Source organism: Coccinella septempunctata, assembly GCF_907165205.1.
Source record: "Coccinella septempunctata chromosome X unlocalized genomic scaffold, icCocSept1.1 SUPER_X_unloc_1, whole genome shotgun sequence".
Taxonomy (NCBI): Eukaryota; Metazoa; Arthropoda; class Insecta; order Coleoptera; family Coccinellidae; genus Coccinella; species Coccinella septempunctata.
Window position 1 is genome coordinate 1 of NW_025408035.1, and position 14,101 is coordinate 14,101.

The 14,101-nt window shown below is 38.0% G+C and overlaps 1 long non-coding RNA gene across 1 annotated transcript; it reads left to right on the forward strand.

Annotated features, from left to right (window-relative positions):
• Positions 1 to 8,985: 8,985 nt before the first annotated feature.
• Positions 8,986 to 10,144, forward strand: LOC123322519. The gene is made up of 2 exons (XR_006539163.1): positions 8,986 to 9,624; positions 9,708 to 10,144. It is a non-coding gene; the product is annotated as an uncharacterized LOC123322519 (long non-coding RNA).
• The last annotated feature ends 3,957 nt before the right edge of the window (positions 10,145 to 14,101 follow it).

Here is a 14,101-nt window from a genome sequence, read left to right on the forward strand (position 1 = left end):
TTTCTAGTTCTCTCTCAACTCTCATTAGAGATGCCAAAAGGGAATATGAATCCAAATTAGTCCGATCGAAGGACCAGAAGAAATTCTTCAAGTATGTGAGGGCAACCCTCAACTCCAAAGTTGACGTACCGTTGGTTCACAACAGCAACAATCAGCCGTGCTCAAGTCCTGAAGAATCTGCAAATGTTCTAGCTGACTCGTTTGCTGCTTCTTTTACCGCGGGAAGCTTGAACTTCCCGAAGATGCTCGATCCACGCTGCTCCTCTGAGATTTCAGACATAAGTTTTACCCCTTCTATCGTTGAAGCTCATCTCTCAGCTCTTAAAGTCAACTCCTCCCCAGGTGCTGATGGTTTCTCGGCAAGACTACTGAAGGAATGTGCAAAGCCGCTATCATATCCACTTTCTCTCATATATACACGTTCTTTCGAGACTTCACGTTTGCCTTCTACCTGGCGAAGTGCACTGGTGACGCCAATCTTTAAGAAGGGGGACAAACGTGATGCTTCTAACTATCGTCCCATCAGTCTGGTTCCAATTGTAGCTAAGGTCTGTGAGAGAATTATTCTTGACAATGTCCTCCATTTTGCTCTTGACACCTCTCTTATACCGGACTGTCAGCATGGTTTCCTGCCTGGGCGTTCAGTGATTACCAACCTTCTTGAGGTTATTAATTCCTGGTCATACTCGCTTGACAAGGGTCACCCGGTTGATGTGGTCTACCTGGACTTTTCACGCGCATTCGATCGTGTGCCACACAAACTCCTCCTTCGCAAACTGGAACATTTGGGAATTCGTGGCCGTTTACTTCGCTGGATTGAGTCATTCTTAACTGATAGATCGTTCAAAGTTCGTGTCGGCGGGACCCTTTCATCTTCGAGGCCTGTTTTGAGTGGAGTCCCACAGGGGTCCGTGTTGGGACCACTCCTTTTCATCCTCTACATCTCTGATTTGCCGAAGATTATTAGGTCCTGCTGCTCTCAATTTGCCGACGATACTAAATTATTCAACAATCCTAATGACGCAGCTCACATACTTCAAGAGGACCTGGATAAATTGACCCTGTGGTGCCGGTATTGGCAATTGCCCCTCAATCAGGATAAGTGTGTTGTTTTGCACTTAGGCAACCATAATCCCCGACGTCAATACCTTCTAAATAATATGCCGATCGCTTCTTGTAGTAGCCACTGTGACCTTGGTGTGGGTTGTTACTGAAAATCTGAGCTGGTCCGAACATATCTCCATGTCGTTAACAAGGCCAAGCGATCTCTTTTTCTAGTTCAGAAAGCTTTCGGAAGATGTGATCCATCTACATGCGCAGCCCTGTACAAGACATACATCCGCCCCATCTTGGAATTCGCTGGGCCCTGTGTGGTGTCCAGTGTTGAGCAGAGATTCTGAAATGCTTGAGAACATCCAACGTCGTGCAACCAGGCTTCCGTATGGTATTACGCGACCTAACTATGTGGAAAGGCTTTCCCTCATGGGTATGTCCACATTTGAAGACAGAAGGACTCGCGGTGATCTCATCATCACCTATCGAGCCCTCCACAATTTGTTTGGGGTCGATCTTGGATGCCTTTTCCGCCTGAACTCCGACTGCCGACTACGGGGTCATGCCTTCAAGCTGGCGAAGGAGAATTTCAAAACATCACAGGAGACAGAACTTTTTGAGAAATCGCGTGTTTGGAGTGTGGAATAGCTTGCCTTCATCTATTGTGAACTCGGTATCGGTGAACGCTTTTAAGTGCGGTTACGACGGCTGGCGTCGTTGCGTGGAATAGTGTCGCTCGTGACTATGTTCTATTTTCTACATTTGTTGTTTTTTCTTTATTTCCTGATAACTTCATTCATGATTGTTGTTTTTGATTGTATGAGTTTATAGGCTATGCCTAAACTCTTAACTGTAATATAATAATAATAATAATAATAATAATTGATACCTTCAATGAAATGCGTGCAAGTGGAACGATAGGAAAATGGACTTGTGGAAAGTGCCTAATTCCAAATGAATCTGATACTTCACCGGTGTCTCCTCCGGTTGATTTAATGTCATGTGATGAACCATTTAAGATGGCCATTCAGGAAATTATAAATGGAGTAGTTACCCCTTTAAAGTCGGAAATTTTTGAGTTGAAAAAATCTCATTAATTCTCAAAGTAAACAAATATTATCGCTTGTCGGGGAGATCTAGTCATTGAAAGCGAACAAAAACACTCATATGGAGATAAAAACAGCTGAGCGGAATTCCCCTGATAACGTGGCAATACAGTCTGATGTGTATTCTGCAGATGGAGTGTCTTCACGTTTTCTAACTTCAGCCGACGTATTATCAACTCTCGATCCTTGTTCATCGAGGACTGCATCGGAATCTGAGTCGATCACTATTCGTGAGAACAAATCACTTCAACCCATATCCGAACCAGAAAAATGGCAAATTGTCACCAATAAGAAAAGCAAATTTAAGATGAGAGGAGTAGAAAATTCTACAACTTCTTCAAATTCCAAAAATATGAATTTGAGGGACGCGAGGGAGACTTTGGTTGGCCCTTCTACTCCACTTTTCTGATCCCTCCCAAAGACGGAATTGAAATTAACAACCCAATGCTCCTGTAAAATCAACTGGTTCTTGGGAGTATAGTAGGACTAAAAAAAAATAGGGTGCGTGAGCCGCTAACGATAGGATGTTTCTCAGGCTCGACAAACGTTGTGGAGGTGGACAGGCTGAAAGCCCTCCACGTTTCAAATCTTAAACCAGGAACCACAGCAGAGGATCTTCAAGAATTTCTTTTTACAAAATTCTCAAGCGCTAAGTGTGAAATTCTTAATTCCAAGTATCCTGATAGCTATTCGTCTTTCAAGGTCCTTATTCCGACTAGCGAATATAATAAAGCACTGGATAGGGCTAATTGGCCTGATGAGGCAAATGTAAGGCATTTTTTCCAACCAAGGAAAATAAATCAACCTCCAAATTGATTCCTGAATCAATCGTTCCTTGAATTGCTACAAACAACTCTAGCAATCTGAAACTAATCCAACTGAATGTGCAGTGCATATCCAATAAACTGAATAGTTTGGAAGTTCTTGAGAGGAGTCGCCGGATGTGCTGAGTATTGCTCCCCCACCCACAAACATCTATGATATCGGCGGGATTCGAACCCGCTACCTCCGGCATCCTAGCCCAGTGCGCTGCCATTACGGCCGTCAAGGCTGTGTAAGATGTTGGTATTATTGGTATTGAGTATCATGAAAAAGTGTGTCAGAAAAAGTTATTTTCAAGACTATATATATACTAACGGAAATGAAGCAAAAGATCAATTATCAATGCGTTGACACATGCATTTACATAGGATAAATGGAACAGGATAGCTAGTCATATTTTTTTCAGGCTTTTGACTGCAAATAATTTCATTTTCCTTGAATCTAAAGGATATGAATATAGCGATTTATAATTTAACGGACGTTATCCTCCGTTTCATATCTACATATCTATATTCAAACTGTCCGATATATCGAATCTTGAAAAAATTATAAGTCTAAAGTCTCAGAGTGGTCTAAGAATAACGTTATTCAGACGTCTTTTGTGTGACGTCTTACTAGCCCACTTGAATTGACGTCTCGGAGACGTTATTGTACGACGTCTTACTAGCCTACTTGAATTGACGTATCAGAGACGTTATTGTACGTCCGAGTGACGTCGAAGACCAATAAAGACCTAATGAAGACATCTTCGAGACAACACCGTTCTACCGGGGATATAGCGGATTTGTTTTATACTAACTAAAAATACACTTAATCATCGTATTAGCCAAAAGGTTGTGCTGAAGTCGATTTAGGCAACACACCGTACTCAGTAACCGTAGGTGTGTTTGCCTATAACACCGCCTGGTTTGAATATTGTTTAACAGTTTTTTACTGAGTTTTCTTTTGACGTGTGATTCGATTCTTTATCGGACACACGAGAATAATCTAGAAGGAAGAATTCGTTGCTCAGTGGAAGGCTGGTGAACCAAAAGATATTTTTTCTGTTTAAATAATCGTTTTACGAGTATTCCGGACAGTGGGATCGGTCACCTTCTTTTTATAATAGGTGAGTGTATTTGAGAAACTTAGATTTTATTTTCAAAATGTAATCCTCTTGTGTAACACCTTCTTTTTATAATAGAGCCATTGAACTTAAAGTGCTTCATTCCTCCCTTTACTTGGTCAACCCCCCCGTATCAGTACATCTTGGCGCCCAACGTGGGGCCAATAAGGGAAGAGGAAAATATTCCAACACAGAATGAAATGTATAATTTGAGAAGTACGAAGAAGAAACAGCTGGAAGGTGAAGAGGAGGCCGGTGCTCTACCTGATGTTTCCAATGAATTGGAGGATGTTCAACCTCAAAAAGCCAGCAATATGGGTGCGATACCGAAACGGCCTACAATGTTTGAAACTCCCAAAACGGAAAAAAGTAGGACAAATCACCCAGGTAAAGTTCATTTCAATTTTAATAGAAGACATCATCAGTCTGGACCGGTAAATGTTCCTGATAATTTGGGGGCATATTCTTACCGGGTCAATATACCTCCCCCAAAATACAGCCAGCGGGAATATAATAATAATAATATGTTTACTGAAGATCTTGCTAATGTTATTTCTAGTATTGTTGATAAATCTGTTAAAAATGCTTTTCGGAAACATTGTATACAAGGTGACCGAAACAACTTTACTGATAGTTATAATTTAAATTCGAATGAAAATCAATCTTATGATATACAGGCTGGTCTTAATGATATACCGGCAAATTTTTCAAACTTAAACTTGAATGCTTCACTTTTCTCTTTGAGTGATTTCTGCAAGCTTCTCCCTGACTTTGACGGTGAAAGTGGTCTCCAGGCACCTGAATTCTTAAAATTCTTAGAAAGTGGCGTTGCAGTCAGCCAAATTCCTTTTTGTAATTTGAAGATAATATTCAGAAACTGTTTTAAGAGTTCAGCCAAACTTTGGTGCGAGGCCTATTCTGATTATTTTGGAGATTATGAGCAATTTAAAACTGAATCTTTGTGTCATTTTTGGAGTAAGAAAAAACAAATTAAGATCAAAGATCAACTAGAAAGAACTGAATACAGAGAAGGTTTGTTGGTAGATCATTTTAATTACTGGGTTGCTGCTACTAAACACTTGGAACCACCGTATACGGTGAAAGAACTAATAGATGCAATCGCCCCTCATTTTCCACCAAACATCTCCTGTTCTTTACTCGGATGTTCAAGTCTATCAGATGCAGTCTCTCGTCTTCGACAAGCAGATGATTATCTGAAAAATAAGCCAAGTCACCAAATCATTCAAAGAAAATTTTACCCTAATCAAAGGGATGATAACAATAAACCAAATACACACATGAACAAGTTTAAATTTAATGAGAGAAACCCAAATATTAAGAACATAAATGCTCTAGGTCTAGGTAGTCCAACTAATGAAACTTTTCAACCTGATGATAATCAGGGAAACGGGGTCGACCCCCACTTCTAGATGTGGGGGAACAATTTAATTTTTTTCACAACAACAATTCGCTGAGAGACCTATTAACTGAGGAATGTGATTTTGATCACTCGTTTTCGGAGGATCACTGTCCTTTAATATTAATTAACCTTTACAATTTTAAGTTTTTTGCACTGATCGATAGTGGCAGTAAGGTGACTGCTATTTCCGATGAAGTGTGGAATCAAATTCAGGGACTTGTTGACGTGATTCCATATTTTCCTTTAACGGGCATTCGTGTGGTTGGCGCATTTCATACCAAAGTTCAAAAGGTCACAGCTCAAGCACTGTTGACATTTAGAATAGATAAAATGGATTTTTCCTTTGAAGCCTTAGTCATACCGAACTTGATTCATCCGATGATATTGGGATGCGACTTTTTGAGGCATTTTGAAGTGGATATCTTGCTCTCTCGAAAGTGCATTATAATAAATCATAACAGCAAACAAGTATGTGTTCCTGAAGCGGAAATGGTTCACAGTGTTGCTCCTTCCCTATCTTTAGCAATAAGAACTATTCGTTTCGCATCTTCCCCAGCTTTAGCAAGTATAAGTTATATTCAAGATGATGACACTGTTTCGAAATGGAGTAAATTGTCTGATGGTCTGAATCTGGATGAGAACCAAAAGAAAAATTTTCTCAACATTTTAGATGAGTTTAAGGGTATCTTTTCGGACAAACCTGGTCGCACTTACGAATATTATCACGAAATTAGGTTGGCGGATGAGTCAGAATTTTTTATAAAACCGTACCCAATTCCTGTTGCACATCGACCAGCTGTAGAACGTACCATCGACCAAATGGTTGAATGGGGTGTCATCGAACGGGCATCACCCAAATACATTTCGCCGATAATGACCACTGTGAAGAAGGATGGTTCAGTTCGAGTCTGTTTAGATGCAAGACATCTGAATAAAGTGATGGAATCCCAGTTTGAGTTACCCAGGCCAATAAATGAAATAATAAAAATGATGTCTGGAAAAAAGTTCATGTCAAGTTTAGATCTGACCCATGGATATTGGCAGTGTCCATTGACACCAGAATCGAAAAAATATGCAGGCTTCATGCAGGGTACAAAAACATATCAATTCTGTGTGCTGCCATTTGGAGTTAAGAATGCTACGAGCTCCTTCACTCGGTGTGTTGATACAGTTCTGGGACCAGATTTTCATGATTTCGTCGTTGCCTACGTTGATGACATACTAATTATGTCTGAATCATTTGAAGAACACATGATGCATCTCAGGATGGTTTTCCAGCGTCTCCAGGATGCTTAACTCTAAAATTGGAGAAATGCATTTTCATCAGGGATGAAATTCCCTATTTGGGTTATATACTAACCTCGTCTGGAGTAACACCTGATCCAAGCAGAGTTCAGGCAATCGCGGATTATCGTTCACCCTGCAATGCCAGGGAGCTACAGAGGTTTCTTGGGCTGTGCCAATATGACCGAATATTCACTGCAAGATTTTCTGAGTTGTCTGCACCACTTACGAAACTTCTCCGGAAAAAATCTGCATGGAAGTGGACAGAGGCCGAGGAAACATCATTCAACTGTCTGAAGGAAGAATTGAAAAATGCTACGATGCTTTATCATTCTAATCCTAACCTGCAAATGCATGTTGAGACGGATGCAAGTGACGTTGGAATTGCTGGAATACTGTTCCAGATTGTGAACGGGGAAAGGAGGCTTGTGTCTTGTGTATCACGGATATTGCTTGATAGAGAGAGACGATACTGTGCCTATGAAAAGGAAGTACTTGCTGCGCTCTGGGTGCTCCAAAAGTGGAGGGTTTATCTGCTAGGGAATCATTTTATTTTATACACTGATTGCAGGGCATTAACATACATGAAAACTTGCAGACTATTATCACCACGTATCACAAGATGGGCACTAGCACTGCAGGAGTTTTCTTTCGACCTCAAACACATTTCTGGGAGCAAGAACGTTCTGGCAGACTCTTTCTCACGTTTTTCTGGTGTGGGTGTGCCCACATCTTCTGACAAACATTTTGTGGTTGGTGCCCTGAATCTATCTAGGGAATGTCTTGATTTACTTAAAGACATAATCCAATATCAGGAGGGTGACCCTAAGCTCAGCTCAGTTAGAAAATCTTTGAGTAGTAACCTAAAACTCCAATCCCAATTTTGCCTTCAAAATGGTGTGTTGTATAAAAATGACAGTAACAGTGATCGTATGCTGTTATGTTTGCCCTCTGAACTAGTCGATCGGTGTATTATGGCTTACCATAATGCGTTAGGGCATTTTGGTGTTTATAAAACGTGGTTACATATGAAGTCTGAGATGTGGGTTACCATTTTACATCGGAATATACAGCGGGTAGTCAAAGCTTGTCATATCTGTCAATATGCCAAGACATCTACTCTTTCTTCACCCCCTCAAAGTTGTATTTTACCGCTGGACAGGTCAGACATTGTTGCTGTGGACATATATAGGCCACTCATTCGATCTAGAGGAGGTGCCCAATATTTATTTGTCATACTAAATTTGTTTATCAAGCATGTGGCACTTTTTCCTTTGAAAAAGGCTACCACTCGTTCGCTGTTGACGCGGTTATTGAAGGATTACTTACCTAAATACGGTCCTATTTGCAGGATTCTGAGTGACAGGGGAACGCAGTTCACCTCTAGTCTCTGGAAAAAGGCCCAAGAGGATCACAATATAAAGGCTGTTTACTCGTCTGTTTACTCTCCCCAAGCAAACCCTTCGGAGAGAGTGATGCGTGAGCTGGGACGATTGTTTAGGACGTTTTGTTCTGATAAACATTCGAAATGGGCTTTTGAGGTGGCTAATGTGCAGGATTTTCTGAATGAGATAGTCCATGAATCGACTGGATACTTTCCGAATGAACTACAGTGTGGCACGGAACGGGTGAGATTGTTGCCTAAATCGTTGCATGTCTCCGGTTGTTATTCTAAAACTGAACCTCCTCTCGAAGTGAAACTCCGGCTTGCGGAGGCCACACTATCGAAAAGAGCTGAAAGGAGAGCTTTCAGAAGTCCTGGGGGCAGATTTGTACCATTCATGGAGGGAGATCTGGTCTTGCTGAAGGCGAATAACACCTCTTCCTCAATTGAAATAAAGAAATTTTTGTTATTGTTTGAGGGACCATATGTGATAAGGGCTAAAATTCGTGATCACACTTACCTTCTCTGTAACCCCGAAAATGGTTCCGAAAGAGGGATTTTTCATGTATCCCATCTTAAGCCTTATAATAGGTGAACTTTTGATTCGGTTTGTTAAGTGAATGCTGATAGTTGACTTTTCACATGTTGTAATTATTGAATTGTTTAGATTATTTGTCCTCATTTTCTTACCACTTCACTTTTACCTCTCAAGAGTTCAGGGGGCAAGTTGTGCTGAAGTCGATTTAGGCAACACACCGTACTCAGTAACCGTAGGTGTGTTTGCCTATAACACCGCCTGGTTTGAATATACGAGGAGCTAAATGCTCATACTCGTACCGGCGTTGCCACGTCTGTCGTCTACTTTTTAAGCCACAGAACATTTGAAAACTGTCAACTGTTCATCTCTGACAGCCTGTCAACTCATTTCACATGTCTTATTTATTTTTATTTTGTTATCAGAGACCGTTTATTATTTACATTTTTCATTAATATTCTTTGTGAAATTGTGGTAATAATTATATCAGAAAATCTGTATTGAATAGATGACCAATGCAACACAAATAACAGGGTTGCAATCACTTACAACATGATTAACAACAAGAAGTTTTCAGCGGAACGTTAAATTAAACTGATATATCTACATATAACAACATAAGGGTCCTGTAACGTTCCTCGAACAACTGAAGAACATTAGAATCATTACTTGGAAGACTGAACCTGGTCGAAAGACCCTCTCGGTCAAAACAAAGATTTGGACCATTATAGGCCCCTCCAACCTTCTAGCCTCACAAAAATTGTGGAGACAAGCAAAAGCGTCATTACAAGTAAAACTCCTCACTTGACGAATATTTTCGTTGTTTCAAGGTATAAAAGAGTGGTATTTAACTTCATCTAGAGCTCTAAGAATATATATTTGGCAATCTGTAATAGATAAATAGATATATGAAAAGTAAGTTGATATTAAACTTTTGATATGATAACTATCATCATCATATATCAAGATTTCTGAATTAACTATAAATTTTCTTTTAGTGAATACAAAGAGTACCCAATTTATTGAAATTTTGAAAACAAATCAAGAAGTGGCGGATTTTATTCCCATAAGATAAGCCAGATGTACGAAAGCATTCAGAGCGTAGCAGCCTACAAATACTTTATAATTAGCCTTTTACCTAGGTTACTCTATAAAATATTTGGAACATAATATTCAAGGAAAGTATTTCACAAAAGGGTTAGCACAGATGAATTGATGTATATTTAGAGAAGGGAATAATGACCAATCTGTAATAAAATACTGCTTTGAGGATTGTGAAACTCTGGATTCATATGGAATGCGTCTGGTAGACCATTGTTCCTGGCCTTTATTTCTACAGCGTTTGTACGGGTAATAAGAGATGGAATGAATATTTTCTCAAAATGTAAATACGTAATATTATGTAATTTAGTTGTATTAAATATTCTTGAAAAGATGCACTGTTTCATTGAAAAGGTGTATTCAATATAGGTATATATAAAACAGGAACACTATAGTAGTAGTAATAAACTTTATTGAAACAATGTTTCCAAGGGTTAACAACTCAGGTCTTCCTGCCCAGGGACACTATAAAAATATAATCGATACAAAATAGAACTAGTTATAAAAACAGCATAAATATAATGAGTATAAATAAAAATATAACTAGTATAAGTCAGCTCTCCTAATAATAGCAGTTTTGTTGTCTCCTCGTCAAGTAATTTGAGTGAAGCTTCTTATGCTGAAATACAGAAATTTCTTCCGGAATAAAAAAAAAACTTAACACTGTTTCCTCGGCCTCCACATCCAACAACACAACGAGAAAATGGCATAATTATTCACTTCCTGCTAATATACTGTGTGACTTTCCCAAGATATTGAATACTTTCATTACCATTACTGGCATTAATAACGCACATTTAACACTAAAGAATCACTAGGATTAACACCACCATCAAATTAAAAACCAAAAATAATGCATTTCAATGTACGTATTTTAAATAAAAGTAAAATAATATTCCAAATGATGTGTTATTTTTGCCTACACACACCTCACAATTTTATTTTGACATCTATCTGACAGCTGGTTGAAGTTTCAGTACCGAAGTTGACAGTTTCAGTATGAGCAAAGATATCTTTGAGTATGAGAGGTAGACGTGGCAACGCCGGTACGAGTATGAGCATTTAGCTCCTCGTTTGAATATTGTTTACCGGTTTTTTACTGAGTTTTCTTTTAACGTGTGATTCGATTCTTTATCGGACACACGAGAATAATCTAGAAGGAAGAATTCGTTGCTCAGTGGAAGGCTGGTGAACCAAAAGTTATTTTTTCTGTTTAAATAATCGTTTTACGAGTATTCCAGACAGTGGGATCGGTCACCTTCTTTTTATAATAGGTAAGTGTATTTGAGAAACTTAGATTTTATTTTCAAAATGTAATCCTCTTGTGTAACACCTTCTTTTTATAATAGAGCCATTGAACGTAAAGTGCTTCATTCCTCCCTTTACTTGGTCAACCCCCCCGTATCAGTACAAGGTATTCAAAAATTATCGTTTAAACATTTATATGATGAAATAATGAAACCTTTTTATAGAAAGCGTATCGTTTATTCTTATAGATGTTTATATAACATCATTTATAAAGCTCCTTATGCTTGAGATAGATTTATCTTATAAAGGTTTTAAGAATGTATTGTGTAACATCTTTATGATAATTTTGAATTTCTATGACATAGTTATATAGCTGGCCCACGAGAAATTATATAAATGTTTTATAAGCATCAAAACAATGACAACGTTTTGTCCAAAGAACTTTGGCAACATTGGCTGGTGCTTTTCTGGTTCGAGAATTATTAATGTTTTATAATATATATGCCATATAAAAGCAGGCCTTATATCTTCTCCTCCGCCAGTAGTTTATTCATGGTTTAAAATTTTGAGACCAAGCCATTTTGTATTCCTTATATAAACACATTGAATCAAGCCCATAAATTGAAAAATCATATCCAAAAATGATTCTTTTGACATAATTACTTGAAGAAAATGGTTTGGTTACATATCGAAAAAAATGTAATTTACAAAGAAAATTTGAATGTATATTTTCAGTCCAGAAAAGTTATTTATTGAAAAAGTAAATAAATTCGAGGCGCACGAAAACTTAGTGAGCAATATGTATATATCTTTATCAGAAATATTCACGTGTTTCTAAATTTACCATTTCTGAATGTTTCTTAAGCTTCAAATTTCTTATTGACTTCTGCCTTACACCATGAGGACCGATATATCCTTATGATATCAGTTCCATTGTTACGATATATTTATACATCTGTTTAGGGAAACCTGTATCTGAAATATAATTCTAACGTTACTGAATGTGAGTGTGATAGTCATGTCAGACACATTTAAAGTATCAAGCAGTCGAAATAGAAAGACGTTGGGAAACTGTTATACAACATTTCAAATATTTTTTAAAGCTCTCCTCATCCTTTATAAAGCTGTTATACTGCTTTCAGTAAACTAATCTATGTAAGAGTTGTAGAACACTTATAAATGACTTTTGTATTATATTTATATTGATTCTATAGTTGCTATATTCCAAACATATAAAAACTCTACATGACTTCATTCAAGAGTAAAATGTTTTATGAAGTGTGGCCCTTTTGCGTTATAAAAATGACATATCATCATTCTTAAAATGTTGTAACGACTCACGTGTCACATAAACAATAGATATGTAGCTGTTTATACTGCAATTACTAAACAAATTTTGTTAGTGTAGTAGTGCTGAGGACCTCAGTGAAAAACCTATGGGAAATACAGAGGTAAACAGTAAAAACCAGCGAATCAAACAATGTCTGATAGGGGAAAATACATTTTTATGTATCATTTCCGTAGTAGGGATCGATTTCTGAGGATCACCACTGATTTCCGTACAGATATTACAATTAGTAAACATCTTTACAATATCTGAATCAATATTTGGCCAATAAACATACGAACGAGATTTACATTGTTTTTACCCAAATGTGTTGTATGCATCTCATTCAATATATTATTTTCCCTAATGGCACAAAGTAGTCCTATGGACATCCATAGGACGTCCTCTTCGGACATTACGGACATCCATGGGACGTCCATTTCTGGTACAATGGACGTCCTATGGACATCCGAGGGACGTAAAAATGTCACAACTTTGAACCGAATTCGGACGTCCATCGCGGACGTCCAATGGATATCCCGTTGGGACCATCATTAGCTATCTCAACGGTACAAAAATTTGCCACGACATTGGCTATCTATTAGAATTTTAATGTCCTAGAACACAATGTCTTACACTCAGACGCAGATGGTATTTTTGTGTTGTTCTCATTTCCATCCATACTTACTAAAAAGTTTTTACACTTGGCCTGGATACGAACTCGCGAGTACGTGGGAACATCGCATTACTGAGTCTTCGCTGCAACCGTCCTAGCTACCGAGACTATACGATATACCTACTTGTAGGAACATATTCATTATATTGTTAACTGATTTATGGAATAGTAGTCGATTAATACAGAAATACCATATAATAAGAACTAAAGTCTCAACACTCAAACATAGATTATTTTATAATAGTAATTACTCAAGTATTTAGTCTTCTTTCATCATAACGTTATACATAATATAATATTCATAAGATATTCATATACTACAGAGCGGAAAAATGGAGTTTAGTGAAAAATAATATTAAATTTTGGTGTTCATTGATATACGTGTATGTATTATTTGGTCCATATTACGGACTCCTAGTGAATATACGGTATGGACATTCAAAAGATGTCCCAACCGGATATCCACTAGGTATCCGTGATGGACGTTATACGGACCATGAAATGTGTATATGTAATTTGGTCCATATTACGTCCATTACGGACTCCTAGTGAATATCCGGTATGGACATTCAAAAGATGCCCCTACCGGATATCCACTAGGTGTCCGTGACACATTGAGTGAATTGTGTGGAGGCGCGCCATCTTGTTGATACCATAAGTCATTATGGTTCTGTACTAGCGGCTCAATTATTTGAGTCAATATGTCAGAATATCTATCTCCTAAGGGAGAACATTCTTTAAATAATGCAAACATGTGTAGTGTTCTATCTTACCAGTTAAAGTCCCATCATAAATAATGTGAACATCGAGAATTGCATTATTTTTGATGGCGCAAAAAACATTGAAACTCCAGGTCTCTTGAAAGTTCCATTGTCTGAAGTGGTGGTTGTTCTCTTCATCCCAATAATGACTGTTATGCCTATTGAAAGAACCATTCTTTGTGAATTTAGATTCATCTGTCCAAATTATACAGTCCAAAAAGTTTTCATTCTCTTGAAATCGAATCATCATAGCTTCGCAAAACTCTGTTCTCCTGACGA